At 31.6% G+C, this 16,518-nt stretch overlaps 1 protein-coding gene across 1 annotated transcript in view; it reads right to left on the reverse strand.

Annotated features, from left to right (window-relative positions):
- The window catches only part of LOC149969090 (uncharacterized), a 48,810-nt gene extending 34,034 nt beyond the window's left edge, over window positions 1–14,776 (reverse strand). The window contains exon 1 of the mRNA XM_090174281.1: window positions 14,709–14,776. The gene's annotated coding sequence lies outside the window, so the exon portion shown is untranslated. The remainder of the gene's footprint in view (window positions 1–14,708) is intronic.
- Window positions 14,777–16,518: the final 1,742 nt, after the last annotated feature.

The raw sequence follows: 16,518 nt of genomic DNA on the forward strand, positions 1-16,518 counted from the left end.
CTATACTATATAAAATTAGTAGAACCTATACTATATAAAATTAGTAGAACCTATACTATATAAAATTAGTAGAACCTATACTATATAAAATTAGTAGAACCTATACTATATAAAATTAGTAGAACCTATACTATATAAAATTAGTAGAACCTGTACTATATAAAATTAGTAGAACCTATACTATATAAAATTAGTAGAACCTATACTATATAAAATTAGTAGAACCTATACTATATAAAATTAGTAGAACCTATACTATATAAAATTAGTAGAACCTATACTATATAAAATTAGTAGCTACACTAAATAAAATTAGTAGAACCTACACTATCCAAAATTAGTTAATTCTATACTATCCAAAATTAGTTAATTATATACTATCCAAAATTAGTTAATTCTATACTATCCAAAATTAGATAATCCTTCACTATATAAATTAGTTAATTCTACACTATCCAAGATTAATAATCCTGAACTATCCAAGATTAATAATCCTGAACTATCCAAGATTAATAATCCTGAACTATCTAACATTAGTTAATATTAAACTACCTAAAATTAGTTAATATTAAACTACCTAAAATTAGTTAATATTAAACTACCTAAAATTAGTTCATCTTAATAAACCTAAAATTAGCTAATTTTAAACTACCAATTACGTAAAATTAGGTAACATAAAATTTTATAATATTATCTAATTTCCAATTTCATAACATTGGCTAATACCCAATAGGCCTTTCTGTAAAATAAACTACGCTTGTTGAACTTGTTTTTATGTAGCTCATTCGTCACGAAATAAGTAGAAGTTCAGTTCAGTTCAGTTCAGTTTACGCTTTAAAACAGGGTGCCTCGTCAAATTTACTCTTTATGCCCAGGGCATTTCGTAGTAAAACGTCATCGACACGTCACCCATGACGCAGCAGCAACATCAAATCAAGAAAGCCAATGTTACGTAGATTTATTACTTATTTAGCTTACTCGTTCTTATTTAGCTTACTCGTTCTTATTTAGCTTACTCGTTCTTATTTAGCTTACTCGTTCTTATTTAGCTTACACGTTCTTATTTAGCTTACTCGTTCTTATTTAGCTTACTCGTTCTTATTTAGCTTACTCGTTCTCATTTAGCTTAAATTTAGCTTCTATTATTTCTCTTAAATTTATTTTAAACACATTTAGCTTAAATTTATCTTCTACTAATTACTCTTAAATGTATTTTAAACTCATTTAGCTTAAATTTATGGTCAAATAATTGAACTTAAATTTTTTTCAAAATAATTTAGCTTCAATTTATCTTTTACTGATTACTCTTAAATTTATTTTATTTTAAACACATTTAGCTTAAATTTATCTTCTACTAATTACTCTTAAATGTATTTTAAACTCATTTAGCTTAAATTTATGGTCAAATAATTGAACTTAAATTTATTTCAAAATAATTTAGTTTAAATTTATCTTCTACTAATTACTCTTAAATTTATTTTAAACACATTTAGCTTAAATTTATCTTCTACTAATTACTCTTAAATTTATTTTAAAGTAATTTAGATTATTTTAAAATCCAGTAATAAATCTAAATATAAATAAAATAAAATAAAAAATGTCTTGAATAATATATATAATACAGATTAGCCTATCTATTATAAGCTCGACAGTACCCCTAGTGTCGCCATCTTAATTCGGAAATGGTCATTAAACTACGTATGAAATATGGATATGGAAATGTATTCTTAATGACTTAATGAGTGGTTTAATTAAGCAGAAACCTTTCAACGACCAAAAACACAACGAGAACAGACACGTGAAAACTGTGGCTCACCCAATCCGGGAACGTGAATGTAATCGGTACTGCGATACAGTTCTTCTTCACGGCGATTCTCTTGATGGATGGCTTCGACGCTGAGCTCCGGATGGCAGAAAGGGATTTCGTAGGCCTTCTGTCGTCCGGCGACACGCATAGTAACGACCCCCAATTAGCCACTGTTGATCAGCGGCTTTAATCGGTGTCATTTTCTCGTCCAGCCAGCGGTCGTTTCGGCCGCTTGACCAGCACTCGCCGCGAGAGACCGAGGCTTAGCCGCTTTTGCTATAAATCTTTTGTCCGCAATATTAAAACGACGCTGGACAGTGGCTCTATTTCGGTCTGTCGTCTCATTGACCCGTTCCGTCTTACGGATAAAGTTGACCACACGCGCCGGACCAAAAAAAAAGATTTATTGACCAGTACCTAGCTATATACCGGGAAATACATACATTTTTGATGGACGCGTTTTCTAAGCGCGGTATCTCTCGAGGGCGTGCATCGAGTTATTCTTGTACAGAATATTAATGCCATTCGTTAACATTTACGTTGGTGCATGGTGGTTCATATCTTCCTCATTCAAAGTTAATAATTTCGACATTTAGAAAAAATATTTAAATTTTGAAGTCTATAAGCGAGGGTGCGTCTTAATCATAGTAAAATGATTAAATCAGGGTAATCGTGATTAAATCAGGGTAATCAAGATTAGAAAATCTAATCAAGATTAGAAAATCTAATCAAGATTAGAAAATCTAATCAAGATTAGAAAATCTAATCAAGATTAGAAAATCTAATCAAGATTAGAAAATCTAATCAAGATTAGAAAATCTAATCAAGATTAGAAAATCTAATCAAGATTAGAAAATCTAATCAAGATTAGAAAATCTAATCAAGATTAGAAAATCTAATCAAGATTAGAAAATCTAATCAAGATTAGAAAATCTAATCAAGATTAGAAAATCTAATCAAGATTAGAAAATCTAATCAAGATTTAATAATTTTAAGTAGATTTAATCATTTTAAGTAGATTTAATCATTTTAAGTAGATTTAATCATTTTAAGTAGATTTAATCATTTTAAGTAGATTTAATCATTTTAAGTAGATTTAATCATTTTAAGTAGATTTAATCATTTTAAGTAGATTTAATCATTTTAAGTAGATTTAATCATTTTAAGTAGATTTAATCATTTTAAGTAGATTTAATCATTTTAAGTAGATTTAATCATTTTAAGTAGATTTAATCATTTTAAGTAGATTTAATCATTTTAAGTAGATTTAATCATTTTAAGTAGATTTAATCATTTTAAGTAGATTTAATCATTTTAAGTAGATTTAATCATTTTAAGTAGATTTAATCATTTTAAGTAGATTTAATCATTTTAAGTAGATTTAATCATTTTAAGTAGATTTAATCATTTTAAGTAGATTTAATCATTTTAAGTAGATTTAATCATTTTAAGTAGATTTAATCATTTTAAGTAGATTTAATCATTTTAAGTAGATTTAATCATTTTAAGTAGATTTAATCATTTTAAGTAGATTTAATCATTTTAAGTAGATTTAATCATTTTAATCACGATTTAATCATTTTAATCACGATTTAATCATTTTAATCACGATTTAATCATTTTAATCACGATTTAATCAATATAATCGGTTGAATAGAGAATTTATCATTAAATCAAAACTAAGGTACGATTAAATCATACTAATCACGATATAATTTTTTAAACTGATTTAAACATTCTAATCATGATTAAACGTGATTTAATCAAAATAATTTCGATTAAATCGGATTTAATCTTTTGAGGGGTGCGTCGTTAATCAAGGAAGTGACCTGCCCCTCGTCTATAAGATAATGTTTTTGTCTATAAATATATTTTTTAGGCTAATACCCTTGGTATCTAGCGACTATTAATGCTTTTGAAATCCGGTGGCCGGGTTACAATTAGTGGTAGCCAGCCTTTCATACCCTAACTATTACCGATAACCTCAGCAAGGTTTTATTAAAAGGGGTAACCCCGCTTTAACCACTTGCAAACTCTACGTCAAAGCAAAAGTTGCCTAAGACCCAAAAGTGTGTCAGCTGTACCTTCGCGCCTATTAAAATTTCTAGTGAGACCTAGTCACACTTTAGACTACATAACCTACTAGTTGGAAAAATTGTATATTTAGTCTATAGTCTGGCGTGATTTTCTCTCTTCGATTTACTCGCCCGTAGACATACGTTCTAAAACGCCTCACTCGGCGGCGCTGGAGTACCTCGATTTTGATGACGTATTTTCCGACCCCCTTCGTTTCCCTGTTTTACTTTGCGACAAACTCTCATTAACTACTGTACCGTTCTGACACACTTTTGGGTCTTATGCACTTTTGGTCAAAGTAGTTCCGAGTTTTCACCCTGTGCCCATATTGCTGTAAGGTAAAAGTGCTACCACTCCGCCACCCCACTATTTATTATTTATAAATTTGGTCAGTTGGCAATTTGAGGTACGTTTTTGCCTACCTGTTTTCAAGAACCATTTTTTCAAGCAATCTCCTCCCCCGAATTTCACCACCTTCGGTACGCCCCCTGAATATCTACAAAATCTCTAGTGTGCATTACAGGGTTCGAATTTATAAAACCCACCCAAAAAAACCCACGGGTTATTTTGGGTTGGACCCACCTTAAAAAACCCACAATAAAGCCCACTTAAAAAAACCCACCTTAAATAGTTTCAAAAATGACGAAAAAAGTTTAAATTTATTGTTTAATAATTAAACTATATTAAACTATATTAAAGAATTTAAAAAATTAAACTTTAATTCTTTAAATTCTATAATAATACAAAAATATTGCTTTTTTATAAAACGTATTTACACAAAATACATTACCAGTGTTTTGGTAAACACTAATCTAACAGTAGCAAGTTAACAGTGTTAACTAAACAGTAAGTTTTAAACTTCTGCAACTTTAAATAAATATTTAGCAGAACATGGAGCAGACGATACTTTACGTCTACGAAAGATAAGAATAAGAGCGATAAATAAGTAGTGCTAAATTGAAAATAAAAAATAAAAATGAAGTAAATCATCGATTTAGGGTATCATTTTAGGTAAAAAACCCTAAAAAACCCAAAAAACCCAATAAAACCCAAAAAAGCCCAATGGGCTGGGTGTTTTTAAAAAAACCCGGGTTTTTTAAACCCTGGTGCATTACGACAAATACAACCCTTATTATTATTTAGAAAATGTGTAAAATAAGTGCTTATGGTTAGAGATAAAATATTTAAAAATAGTGTTTGATTTTCCAAAAAGAAAATGGTCCTATAAGCGAGTTCGTGTCATTGTTGGATAGCTCTACTTCCGGGCAGTTGAGAGTTACCCTAAGACATCCATATCACGAACCACGGATTAACGACAAATATTCCGAGGCCACCTATATGTGGGACAAATGGACGCTTCAATAAAAGATACTCGGTTTCTACTCCCCTCTCCAAATTCATCTGGGAAGGAACTATTTCCGGTCGGTTGGTTAAACGGTTAGAATGGCTAGCCAAAAAGTCATATTTAAGCCAATTGGAGACGCGTTTTTGCCCTCATGAGAATTTTGCGTCAGATAAGAAACGCGTCGGCTCACGTGTTTAAGGAACATACTAATGTTAATTTTCGATAATATATTTTAAGGTAAAATATAAAATGTTACAAAAATTAAGTATAAGAAGATAATATTATTATTATTATCATCCTCTTATGGTATAAATAATTAAAATTATACGGAATATATTTTTATTACCGGGCAATTTTAAGGCTTCTCATGGAGGCAGAGTTAATTCATTTCGTATAAAATTATCTTTCGGAAAAAGATGAAAACTAATTCCTTTAGAACTAAACGTATTACTTTTGCAGTACGGTATGCAACAAGTGTTTCCTTTTAACCAGGTAACTTTTTTGGCATGTTCGAGACAAGTCTCCAGCTTCTAATATTTCAACAAGCACTATATAAATAGTAACTTGTGAGTCCTGGCTGTCGGAAATATTACTTCTTGGCAATTTCGGGGAAGATGTTTTATTTAAGCGCCTATTGAGCTATATACGGCGTTCCAGTGAAATATGGGCCATTAAAAGCTAATCTATAAGCGAAATCAATGTTGTCTAGGACGACAAAAAACATTCACGGAGCTTCATTCACTGGTCGATAGATGGCGTCAGTCTTAGCTTCGCTATTCTTAAATAAGAGCACTCACACGGCTACAACCACATCACCGAAGCTCCCAAAGAAAAATTAAAATCTTAATTTACATTGATAATGAAATTTCCGTGGATATTGCGAGGTTCATAGCTAGATCAAGGACAGTAAATACAGGGACGAGAAAGTGTATTGGCGGCCTCTGTTGGAATATATCACCTAAAACGACCTAAACGCGAGGAGAGTTAGTTGTAAACAAAAAAATGGCGGTCACCTAATTTTAGCGGTTCTTGACGAGGCTTAACAGCCATAGTCACCAACTCGAATCACATAGCGGATCATGTAAAAATTCTCAGATCACGGTCAAATTTGAGGGCTACTGCTAATTTCGTAGTCATCAGCGTAAAAAGTGTCTCGGTTCACAGATCAATGTCGAAATATTGACCCACTAGTTAAACCTCCGAATTTGGCGGATTACGATCAAAATCACTTTCTTCACACTAGAAAATAGGAAGTAAAATGGCGGACGGTCTATTGAATTGGGGGTTAGAACTTAGAAGAGCTCGATCTTTTTGACAATTTAGATGAAATCGAAGTGATTAGGCGGCCTAGAAGGATTTTTAACAATAAACGCAATGATCTTAATTATTTAGACGATTATGAATTTCTACAGCGTTATCGTTTAACAAAAGATACTGTAGTTCAAATAGTAGAAATGGTTAGGCCTAGGATAGAATACGCCACTGACAGAAACAACGCATTATCTCCGTCGCTTCAAGTGCTTATTGCATTACGATTCTACGCAACAGGAACATTTCAAATAGAATGTGGTGATTTATAATATAATTTATAATAGCTATATGAATATAATTTATAATAGCTTCATGAATAGTATTTATAATAGCTATATGAATATATTTTATAATAGCTATATGAATATAATTTATAATAGCTATATGAATATAATTTAAAATAGCTATATGAATATAATTTAAAATAGCTATATGAATATAATTTATAATAGCTATATGAATATAATTTATTATAGCCATATAACTATTTTTAATAATATTCATATAACTATTTTAAATAATATTCATATAACTATTTTAAATAATATTCATATAACTATTTTAAATAATATTCATATAACTATTTTAAATAATATTCATATAACTATTTTAAATAATATTCATATAACTATTTTAAATAATATTCATATAACTATTTTAAATAATATTCATATAACTATTTTAAATAATATTCATATAACTATTTTAAATAATATTCATATAACTATTTTAAATAATATTCATATAACTATTTTAAATAATATTCATATAACTATTTTAAATAATATTCATATAACTATTTTAAATTATATTCTGGCAAACTGAATTCCTGGAGTGTTATGAAAATTTACTGTTATTTTATCCCAAACTTTCTCCTTTTGGTTGACACTAACCGCGTTGGTTTTCTGGTTCTCTATAATGGCTGGAAGAATATTAAACAGTTATTAATGCGAATATAGCTGAATTATGTAAGGTAAGGCACCAAAACGTAGTTTGATAATATTAGTTTAATTACAGGACATGTTCTCGTTGGAAAAATTACTTTCGGCATTTAAAAGATTCATGAAAAAAAATTACTAAATGCAATTGAAATTTTGTTTATATCTATTACAGCAAAATAAATTTTTATATTTTATACATGGCCCCTACGCGTCAATTTACCCTGGATAGCACCCAGGACACTTCCAATTGCATTTATTATTTAGGTATTATTTATTACCATAATGGCGAAAAAAGTTACAACCCAGATCTTTCCTTTAGGATTTTATAACTTTGCTATTACGGCCAAGGCCTAGGTAGTGAATTTCCTTACCTTTGTTATCTTTTACTAGAGTGACTAGCAATTGTTTTTCAAATTCATTTGAATATGATCTCTTGTTGTTTGTATCATCATATGTCTTATCACTAGTGTCTGACATGATGAATATCACGGTAACTATCTAAATAAAAACCGCAGTTGGCAACTTGACTTTAGAACCACTGTTCGTAAAATTAGCTTTTATAGCAGACGATTATGTTAGCGAATCTGTGTGTCGGATCACCTTATCTGTCTAGGATTTCAATTAATGACTACGAATTCCACATTTAACTGATCGTGACCGTTAATTCAGGATCTCGTGAACGAGATCACATGTCAGTTTTGAACGGCTGTGGTGACTACGGCTGTTGTGTTCAAAACAAATGGGCATTTTTTATTTACGCTCGTAGTTTTATTTTTAATTTAAAGGGAATATAACCTCAGGTATTTGGTGTGGAACACCAACGCTTGCAGCTCTGGCCGCTCTTGCCTTTGGCTTTAAAAATGTTTGGCGCCACTGTACAGGGACGTTTGAAAAATTGAAGGGGTCTTCCGTAAAGATTGCTTTGCAGGTTATATTCCCTTTAACATCAAAATGGTAAAAACTAACTACAATAATACTGTCCATGGTGAACCACGTCTTAACAATGGCCGCGGTTTTTTTACATCTAACTCCCGGTGAATATGAAGACGTTTAAAATTGAATTTTTTTCCTGCTTTCTCGTCCCTGTATCTACTGTCCTTGGCTAGATCAAGGGATAATAACGATGTAAGCTCCATCCCCCCAAAAGAGATCAAATCAGCCCAGTATCTCATTGGTTCCCTAAATCTGACGTCATCAAAGATGCACGTGATAGGTCAATACATCAACTTATGAAGGACAATTCGTTACAAAACCGTCAATCCGAAAGCTCTTAGAATTCAAATCTGGGACTGGTTACAAAGTTCTATATTATCGTTGGTGTCAGACAATATATGTAATCAGAAGTAAATGAACCGAAGTTATCGAAATAGCGCTCAGAATCGGAGGCGGTTTTCCTTATGAAAATGATGAGAAAATCGAGTCAAATAAAAGCTAATTTCCATCCCCGCCTTTTGACGCGATAAATTGCACTTGGGTATAGCTATTTCTATGTATAAAAAATAGTTTCATAAAAACCTAAACTTTTTTTTCGGCCTAGGAGCGTGCAAAATTTCAAATTCGAGGTCAAAATGTAACTTCATAAGGAAAACGCCTCCAACATGGAGATTATAGCAGTTTGATAACTTCGGTTCATTTACTTCTGATTTAACTTAAATCAGAGTTATTTATTTTAATTGTCGTAATATATTTTCGGGGGGGGGGCGGGGGTTGAAAAATCTCTGCCCTTGATAGTATGTAGTTCAGGCAATAATGAGGTTGGGTATCCTAAACGCCTAGAAACGTTTTCCTTACGTTTGGTCAAGCTAACTTGAAACTTAACTTAAGGGGGGAGAATACAGTAAAAGCCTCTTTTTCGTTCAAGCTGAACGTTTCTGTTTTAACAATTACATAATTGAGTTATATTTTTCTTATTAGGTTGATTCTTCCTCTAGTGCTTAAAATAATTTTGATAATTTTAATATTAATAGTTAACGAGATATAAGGTCCTAACTAAAAGGTAGTTTGGGCGCTTGCCCAATTTGAATTAAAACGTAATAACTTAATTACTTTTAAATTTAAAATTGTCAAAATTATTTTAATCACTAAACAAGAGGCTGTTCTACACTTAAATATTAATTTTATAAGTTAAAATACAAAATTAAAAGAGTTCAGCTTGAAATAGCGCGAAAGTAGACAATGGCCACTGTAGTCTTCCCCCTTAAAGGCCGACTACATAAATCTTCGGTTTACTCTGTCTTTCACTGGAAGTAGGCTGACTGCATGGCACACGTGTATTGCAGTAAGCCTACTTCCAGTGAAAGACAGAGTAAACCGAAGATTTATGTAGTCGGCTTGCTAAACTTCGCTGTAATAATTAAATATCAATATCCAATATTACTTTAGCAATTTTCCAAATTTTATTTCACAGATACGCAAAAAGAGGTAAAATAAACCAATAAGGTAGCCACTTAGGAGAGTTTTACATTGGCCGATGTTCGCAAATAGATATCTATAGTACTGAACATCCATCCCATAAAAAAGCAAAAAAAAAACAACCATTTGGATCAATACATTCGGAAATATCATCCACTCCCCTTCGCGACCCTGAAGCCGGGTCCGACGCGCAACACGCTGACCATTAAAACGAACCTTCTTCCCAATATTGGTCAGCCAACGGTCAATCGACTGCGATACTCGTACCCTTCGTCCTTTGCCCCGTATCCGTTTCGAAATTGCCTGGATAGATGACCACTCGGTGTTTGTTTCGAACTGAAAGCACCTGGACCTGGCCGTGTCCGGTAGTCACGCGATGGTCAAATCCCGTTCTTTGATTAAGATAAAATAGCCCGCGTAATGTCCCTCGGCTCCGAGCTCGATGGCTTTATTATCCATTAACATCGAAATTACCATTCAATGTACATTATTTTTGGAAAATCTAAAAGGACAAAGTCCGCTCAATGGGCGGACGTGCTTTTCGTGTTGACAGAGTTGGCCGTTTTTACACAAACTTTTTTTTTAAATCTATTAAAAAGAGGAGGAAAACGTTTTTCACAATCATTCTATCTGGTTATATTAAATGCGACTGAAAGTTTAAAATATTATAATAATAAAACAAAAGTATTATTTTATTATTAAGTTAATGTATTTTTATAAATACGAATCAAAGGAAGAATTAAAGAATTCTGTGTATTTTTTCGTCATTTAATAAATTTAAATATATCGGTTTTATAGATGGCGTAGTAAGATTGGAACGCCCGCGAAAGGTGTAACGGTCAGCGCCATCTGTTGATTTTCATTAGTACGAATAGTCTAAAATGCTTCCCCTTAAATCTAGGAATATAATACTGCGTATTTCCATCCTCCTAGCTTAAATAGTTTTGTTGCGCCAATTAACAGTAGAGAACTGCAGCGCCATCTATCCTAAGAAATACGAACCGTTATTAATTTTATTTTGCTAATGGTGGTTTAAATTTTGATAGATTCATCTAAATTGTCTAATAATTATTATAATTAAAGCATTTTGTAATAGTAAGGTTTTAGTTAAAATTAGCTGTCTGCAGTATCTGGAAGGAATAATTTTTTTCTTTACCGTCGCACGGTAACACGGTAACACAGCCAACTTCGAGTTACCGAATCGAAGTTGGCTGTGATATGGTAGTCACGTGGTTTGGTAGTCACGTGATTTTGTTTTCCCATTTTAACAAGTTGGCTAAGACCAAACTTAGTGCAGATCGATTTTAAGTATATGAAACTGAGTACACCTTTGCTAATATATGCAAAGTATGAAAATGAAACATCTCAGTTTAAAATCGATGCGTTGTTTTCAACAAACCGCATCATGGCTTAATATGTACAACAGTTATTACTAGAGGTCGGCGTTTGAATAAGAAATTATACGATTGTTTATATTTATCCATAACCGAGAATTATTCAGAAATATTCGAAAAAATGATTAATTTTGCATGTTAAATCGTTGTTTATTCGTATAATTTATTCGTATAAAACAAATAATACTAATTTTAATGATTAATTGAAATTTTTGCGGTTAATTTATTTGTTCCGCCGACCTCTAGTTATTACCAGGAAACTATATAGGTATACACTTGGAATGTCTGCGGAAGATTTTTACGGCCGTGATGAAGCTCGTAGAAATGGGCGTGTCTGAAAGCGGGAAAACTCACGAGAAAAACACTCGCGCCTCGCTACCCTCATTCGACGAAAACTCGCCATTAAGCCTAGTCATGGTTATTATATTATTAGCTTAACTGATTATCTCTTTTATAACCATACAAATACCTGAAATTAGGTATCAATACACTTCTTTCGCGAAGAGCATTATAATTACTTTAAAATATTAAGTACGATAACAAATTGAGGTTTTTAAATCCATTGTTTTATAAGCCTATTTTGCGCGGGAAGATCGCCTTTTTGTTACCATGACGACGCATTCTTTTCGCGTCAAACCTCGAGCCAATGAATTTGAAATGTCGCGTTACGTCTTACGCTTGACGTAGTTAAGCCCCGCCTTTTTCTCGACGCGCTTTCGTATCACCGTCCCAATCGAACCTTAGACATTCCAAGTGTATACCTCTATAGTTTCCTGAAATTACTTCTCCTAACGTTGTAAAATGTAGAAATTAAACTGCGTAGAGATATTTCATTATTTTTAAATCATATTGTTCTTAGGAAACACATTTTGAAACATCAACCACGGCCTTCGAAGTTACATATTTCAAGCGAGTAACGTTAAGCAGCGTTCAGACTATGTGAAAATATGACGTTTGCGTCGATCGTGTCGGTTCTTTCCATTTCTTACACCGTTCAGACTTCTCAACAGAGACTTTAAATTTTCGCGCGTGTCGTTTACATTTTTTCATTTCGTTGCCGACTGCCTAGATAGCGTCTGGGTTTAAAGCTCAAAAAGATCATAGCAGACAATTAACCTTATGCCTCATCAGCGCTGACTCTAGGTAGTGGCGACCTTTAGAACCATCGAAATACTATAACCAATCAGAGGGGGATAAAAAATTATTTCAATTTTTCCGCCGTTATTACTGAGCAAGGTTGGTTCCTTTCTGAACAGTGAAATGAACGAACCGACGCGACCAACATAACCGAAACGACACGACGCTGCTTTAGCTAGATACTTCTGACAATACCAAATTGGTGATTACTTTTGTACAGTCAAAGGGCAATGATCACCCTATGATGACACATGACATATTCTAAATAATTGTCCAAAAAATAATAAAGGGTAATTTTTACACATTCTTTTGAATCCTGGAACATAATGAGACTGGGCAAAGTGTTATCCGATTTGCTAGAGGTCGGCGGGCTTGTAATGGAAAAAGTATAGGAAAATTATAGTCAGAGATTAAGGCTAACGAAGAACCGGAAGACGAACGTATAGACTTTGTCTTTGCACCAGGTGTTACGCGTACACGTTGTCTCTTCACGTTTATTTCTAATCTAAGGGGTTTAATCTCTACGATATCTTTTCAATCTGATTTTTACACGCGATTTTTCCATTTAGAACATGAGTTGTTAAATAACGAAAAATATATCTTCTTCCAAAAAACCAATCAAACCCGAAACTATACGAACCAATATTTGACAATATTTCAATGATAATTTACTTTAGATTGACAATATTTCAATAATATTTTACTTAATTAAATTTCCAATAATTCAATAATATTTTACTTTAAATTGACAATATTTCATTAATATTTTTCTTTAAACTGACAATATTTCAGAATATTTTACCTTAGATTGCCAATATTTCAATAATATTTTACTTAATTAAATTGCCAATAATTCAATCATATTTTACTTAATTAAATTGCCAATCATTCAATAATATTTTACTTAATTAAATTGCCAATAATTCAATAATATTTTACTTAATTTTATTGCCAATAATTCAATAATATTTTACTTAATTAAATTGCCAATAATTCAATAATATTTTACTTAATTAAATTGCCAATAATTCAATAATATTTTACTTAATTAAATTGCCAATAATTCAATAATATTTTACTTAATTAAATTGTCAATAATTCAATAATATTTTTCTTAAGATTACCACTATCTCAAAAAAATTTACTTTAGATTACCAATATCTCAATAATATTTTACTTTATATTTCCAATATTTCAATAATATTTTACTTAAGATTACCAATACTTCTATAATATTTTACTTTAAATTGCCAATAATTCAATAATATTTTACTTAATTTTATTGCCAATAATTCAATAATATTTTACTTAATTAAATTGCCAATCATTCAATAATATTTTACTTAATTAAATTGCCAATAATTCAATCATATTTTACTTAATTAAATTGCCAATCATTCAATAATATTTTACTTAATTAAATTGCCAATAATTCAATAATATTTTACTTAATTAAATTGCCAATAATTCAATAATATTTTTCTTAAGATTACCAATATCTCAATAAAATTTTACTTTAGATTACCAATATCTCAATAATATTTTACTTTAGATTTCCAATATTTCAATAATATTTTACTTAAGATTACCAATATTTCAATAATATTTTACTTAAGATTAGGAATATCTCAATAAAATTTTACTTAAGATTGACAATTTTTCAATAATATTTTACTTAAGATTACCAATATCTCAATAAAATTTTACTTTATATTACCAATATCTCAATAATATTTAACTTTAGATTACCAATATCTCAATAAAATTTTACTTTATATTACCAATATCTCAATAATATTTAACTTTAGATTACCAATATCTCAATAAAATTTTACTTTATATTACCAATATCTCAATAATATTTAACTTTAGATTACCAATATCTCAATAAAATTTTACTTTATATTACCAATATCTCAATAATATTTAACTTTAGATTACCAATATCTCAATAAAATTTTACTTTAGATTGCCAATATATTATAATATTTTTCTTTAAATTGACCATATAATATAATATTTATACATTATAACATCCGTTTTTTTAAATAACTAAGGAGATTACTTTAAAAAAAAATGAATAAAAAATATAAAAGTTCTGTCCTAATTTTTGCGAAGGTTCTAAAGAAATTTTCTTTCTGTGACAAAAATAAAGAATTTCGGTTTTGGGTGGCTAATAATAAATTCGTTTGGCGAGCCGTTTGTTTACAATTATTTTCACTTTGACGTCAGTAACACAAACAAGCAAACCAGCGTAATACGCGCGTAAAATTAAAAACACTTACTGATAACTTAAGGCCTTCGAATCCTTAGTCGCCGGACTTTTGAAAGCGCTCAAAATCAAAGTTTATAGCAGCTAGCTATAAATATGTCTCTTACATCCAAAATGAATTAGACTGCTTCGCGAGAACGAGGAGAAATAGAAAATAAAGAGCCAGTTATATAGTACAGAGAGGGTTATAAAGTTTCTTGGACCAAGGCCCAAGTACGTAAAAGCTGAACTGATAAAAATCTTAAAATAAAGAAGGATTATAGACAACACTCGTTCGCCCATAAGGGAAATAAATATGAAAAGGTAAACACGCTAACTTCGACTATACCCCCCAAAATCGTCCCAAGTTGTGGATTTCAAAATTATCCCGTTTCATTGGTTAATATCGCAGCCCCCCTTCTCCACCCCACTCAAAAGCCATTAACCGCAGTTATGATCGATAGACTACTGCTTAAATAACGCGCTTACTCGAAAAAAGAGGTCAAGTATCGCTACAATACAGCCGACAAATTGACCATTCGAGACGTTCCGTCCAGTTAACTTGGAAGTGCTGTTAAAGCGTTGTAAGTTAATTGCCAAACGTCTGAAGATTAACCTCGCTAACATTAGTATTCTACGCAATCATTTCAAAACAACGTACCTTATGATTAGTTTGTCTGAAAGAAAAAAATATTGGTTTTGATATATATTGGTATTTCAAATACCAATAATGAGGTAAAGGTTTTTAATGATTGTTCATTTAAAGTATACTAAATAATATATAGATTATATGATATATTGTAGGATATAGGATTACCCGCGAGAGCTCAAGAGTAAGTATTCTCAGAGATATTCATATATATACGCGTAGAATTTATATTTGAGTGCGTATACAATAAACTTAATTTCGAGCCATAGCAGCTAGCGCTTCCAACATAACAGTTGCGTTATCTGAAGTATAATAATAATAATAATACTTATTGGGCTCCTGAGTACGCACTTATATTACGTACACCAAGCATTCAAAAACAATATTAACATAAAACAAAATAATACAAAACAAGATTACCAACACAAGACAGATATTTAGATAAAAAACAAGTTGGCAAGCCAAAATATACCTCTCCTCGGAAGAGTTTTTAATTTTCAGTGAAGCGTAACTGTATCCGTGGTTCTGCGGTAGAGCGCTCACCTGTCGTGCAAGAGGGCTCGGGTTCGAATCCCGGCCGATTAAAAAGTTATACTACACCCAATGACAAAAAGAGGGCGCTTTTGGAAAAACCTTTTCCCTGCAAGAAACTGGGTACGCAATGATTACCCTTTGCCCCGAAAATGCGAACGCGTTCGCAGCCCAGACAGACCCACAGACAGACAGACAGACAGACACGGTGGTTGTATAACCCCTCCTAGGGTACAAAGTCCCCTCGGAGAGGTAAAAACAAAGGGGGAAAGGGGTTGATGAGACGGTAAATAATACGGATAATAAGAAAACTAAGCGGAACAGTATAAACATTTTGTACCGACAAGAACAGGTGAATTGGGGAAGCTAAAGAGATTAAGCGGTAAATAATACAACACACTATACAATAATATAAAACTAATTCAGATATTTACAAGGGGGAAATGGGGAATGACTAGAAGGTCCAGCCCCGAAACTTGTCCAAACGTGATTTAAAAGAACCAACCGAGGATTTAGTTTGGACGGCAGAGGGGAGCTCATTCCAGTGGTTAATAATTCGTTGAGTGAAAAACACCCGTCTGGATAAACAGCTGCACCTGATTTTGTACATGGTTGGTGTTTTTCGAACCGAAAACCTAACTGTAAAGACACTGAACCGAGGATA

This window comes from Leiobunum rupestre, chromosome 1, assembly GCF_980474605.1.
Source record: "Leiobunum rupestre chromosome 1, qqLeiRupe1.1.hap1, whole genome shotgun sequence".
Lineage (NCBI taxonomy): Eukaryota > Metazoa > Arthropoda > Arachnida > Opiliones > Sclerosomatidae > Leiobunum > Leiobunum rupestre.